The 3,745-nt window shown below is 39.9% G+C and overlaps 1 long non-coding RNA gene across 1 annotated transcript; it reads right to left on the bottom strand.

Moving 5' to 3' along the window:
* Positions 1 to 1,707: 1,707 nt before the first annotated feature.
* On the bottom strand, positions 1,708 to 2,933 carry LOC145553079 (uncharacterized). Its single transcript, XR_014089265.1, has 3 exons — positions 2,840 to 2,933; positions 2,091 to 2,162; positions 1,708 to 1,781 (listed from the first exon to the last, which is right to left on the bottom strand). It is a non-coding gene; the product is annotated as an uncharacterized LOC145553079 (long non-coding RNA).
* Positions 2,934 to 3,745: the final 812 nt, after the last annotated feature.

The following is a 3,745-nucleotide window of genomic DNA, read 5'->3' as shown; positions in this document are numbered from 1 at the left end:
GCAATAGCATTTCAAGCAAGGTGCTAGTGATTGCCAACAATATTACTCTTCGGGTCAGCTATACACAGTCCTCATTATGCTGTCCCCTGACAGGAAGAAGCATTGCTGGGACTGTGTCTACACTTTCAAAAACCCATGTCCACTAAAATACCTGTCAGACAAATTACAAAGATTTCAAAGTCAGACAGCTGTTCACCTGTGGTTCAAGAGATGAGGATAGTGATCCCATTGGTTCTTCACCGACAGTTTTGTTAGGATGAGCAGAAACCTGTGGAGAAGACAGCAAACGAGTCATTAAGATTAATATAATATTCACTTCAAGTTAGAACACTATAGAGAGACACTGTATAAAGAGCTAATGTAAAGCTAGGCAAGTTGTTTGGCAATAGTATTTTAAGCAAGGTCCTATTGATTGACAACAATATTACTCTATGGGTCATCTATACACAGTCCTCATAATGTTGTCCCCTGACAGGAATAAACATTGCTGGGACTGTGTCTACACTCTCAAAAACCCATGTCCACTAAAATACCTGTCAGACAAATTACAAAGATTTCCAAGTCGGACAGCTGTTCACCTGTGGTTCAAGAGATGAGGACAGTGATCCCATCGGATCATCACCTACAGTTTTGTCAGGGTGAGCAGAAACCTGTGGAAAAGACAGCAAACGAGTCATCAAGATTCATTTAAAATTAACACCAAGGTAGAACACTATTGAGTAACACTGTATATAGAGCTATGGGAAAGCTAGATAAGTTGTTTGGCAATAGCATTTTAAGCAAGGTGCTAGTGATTGCCAACAATATTACTCTTCGGGTCAGCTATACACAGTCCTCATTACGCTGTCCCCTGACAGGAACAAGCATTGCTGGGACTGTGTCTACACTTTCAAAACCCATGTCCACTAAAATACCTGTCAGACAAATTACAAATATTTCCAAGTCGGACAGCTGTTCACCTGTAGTTCAAGAGATGAGGACAGTGATCCCATCGGTTCATCTCCTACAGTTCTGTCAGGTTGAGCAGAAAACTGTGGAGAAGACAGGAAACGAGTCATTAAGATTAATTTAAAATTAACACCTAGGTAGAACACTATTGAATAACACTGGCAATAAAGCTATGGAAAACTAGGAAAGTTGTTTGGCAATAGTATTTTAAGCAAGGTCCTAGTTATTGCCAACAATATTACTCTTCGGGTCATCTATACACAGTCCTCATAATGCTCTCCCCTGAAAGGATTAAGCATTGCTGGGACTGTGTCTACTCTCTCAGAAACACATGTCCACTAAAATGCCTGTCAGAAAATTTACAAAGATTTCCAAGTCGGACAGCTGTTCACCTGTGGTTCAAGAGGCGAGGATAGTGATCCCAACGTTTCTTCACCTACAGTTTTGTCAGGATGAGCAGAAACCTGTGGAGAAGACAGCAAACGAGTCATTAAGATTAATTTAATATTGACTTCAAGTTACAACACTATAGAAAGAGGTATTGTAAAGCTAGGCAAGTTGTTTGGCAATAGTATTTTAAGCAAGGTCCTATTGATTGCCAACAATATTACTCTTCGGGTCATCTATACACAGTCCTCATAATGCTGTCCCCTGACAGGAATAAGCATTGCTGGGACTGTGTCTACACTCTCAAAAACCCATGTCCACTAAAATACCTGTCAGACAAATTACAAAGATTTCCAAGTCAGACAGCTGTTCACCTGTGGTTCAAGAGACGAGGATAGTGATCCCATTGGTTCTTCACCGACAGTTTTGTTAGGATGAGCAGAAACCTGTGGAGAAGACAGCAAACAAGTCATTAAGATTAATTTAATATTGACTTCAAGTTAGAACACTATAGAGAGACACTGTATAAAGAGCTAATGTAAAGTTGGCAAGTTGTTTGGCAATAGTATTTTAAGCAAGGTCCTATTGATTGACAACAATATTACTCTATGGGTCATCTATACACAGTCCTCATAATGTTGTCCCCTGACAGGAATAAACATTACTGGGACTGTGTCTACACTCTCAAAATCACATGTCCACTAAAATGCCTGTCAGAAAATTGACAAAGATTTCCAAGTCGGACAGCTGTTCACCTGTGGTTCATGAAACAAGGATAGTGATCCCATCGGTTGTTCATCTACAGTTTTGTCAGGGTGAGCAGAAAACTGTGGAGAAGACAGCAAACGAGTCATTAAGATTAATTTAAAATTAACACCTAGGTAGAACACTATCGAATAACACTGGCAATAGAGCTATGGAAAACTAGGAAAGTTGTTTGGCAATAGTATTTTAAGCAAGGTCCTAGTGATTGCCAACAATATTACTCTTCGGGTCATCTATACACAGTCCTCATAATGCTCTCCCTGAAAGGATTAAGCATTGCTGGGACTGTGTCTACTCTCTCAGAAACACATGTCCACTAAAATGCCTGTCAGAAAATTTACAAAGATTTCCAAGTCGGACAGCTGTTCACCTGTGGTTCAAGAGGCGAGGATAGTGATCCCAACGTTTCTTCACCTACAGTTTTGTCAGGATGAGCAGAAACCTGTGGAGAAGACAGCAACGAGTCATTAAGATTAATTTAATATTGACTTCAAGTTACAACACTATAGAAAGAGGTATTGTAAAGCTAGGAAAGTTGTTTGGCAATAGTATTTTAAGCAAGGTCCTATTGATTGCCAACAATATTACTCTTCGGGTCATCTATACACAGTCCTCATAATGCTGTCCCTTGACAGGAACAAGCATTGCTGGGACTGTGTCTACACTCTCAAAAACCCCATGTCTACTAAAATACCTGTCAGACAAATTACAAAGATTTCCAAGTCGGACAGCTGTTCACCTGTGGTTCAAGAGATGAGGACAGTGATCCCATCGGATCATCACCTACAGTTCTGTCAGGGTGAGCAGAAACCTGTGGAAAAGACAGCAAACGAGTTATTAAGATTCATTTAAAATTAACATCAAGGTAGAACACTATAGAATAACACTGGCAATAGAGCTATGGAAAACTAGGAAAGTTGTTTGGCAATAGTATTTTAAGCAAGGTCCTAGTGATTGCCAACAATATTACTCTATGGGTCATCTATACACAGTCCTCATAATGCTCTCCCCTGAAAGTATTAAGCATTGCTGGGACTGTGTCTACTCTCTCAGAAACACATGTCCACTAAAATGCCTGTCAGAAAATTTACAAAGATTTTCAAGTCGGACAGCTGTTCACCTGTGGTTCAAGATATGAGGACAGTGATCCTATTGGTTCATCACCTACAGTTCTGTCAGGGTGAGCAGAAACCTGTGGAGAAGACAGCAAACGAGTCATTAAGATTAATTTAATATTGACTTCAAGTTACAACACTATAGAAAGAGGTATTGTGAAGCTAGGAAAGTTGTTTGGCAATAGTATTTTAAGCAAGGTCCTATTGATTGCCAACAATATTACTCTTCGGGTCATCTATACACAGTCCTCATAATGCTGTCCCTTGACAGGAACAAGCATTGCTGGGACTGTGTCTACACTCTCAAAACCCCATGTCTACTAAAATACCTGTCAGACAAATTACAAAGATTTCCAAGTCGGACAGCTGTTCACCTGTGGTTCAAGAGATGAGGACAGTGATCCCATCGGATCATCACCTACAGTTCTGTCAGGGTGAGCAGAAACATGTGGAAAAGACAGCAAACGAGTTATTAAGATTCGTTTAAAATTAACACCAAGGTAGAACACTATCGAATAACACTGTCAATA

Source organism: Poecilia reticulata, chromosome 10 (assembly GCF_904066995.2).
Source record: "Poecilia reticulata chromosome 10, P_reticulata-male-v2, whole genome shotgun sequence".
NCBI lineage: Eukaryota > Metazoa > Chordata > Actinopteri > Cyprinodontiformes > Poeciliidae > Poecilia > Poecilia reticulata.
The sequence above is the reverse complement of the archived record's forward strand: the minus strand, read 5'-3'. Positions and strand labels throughout refer to the sequence as shown.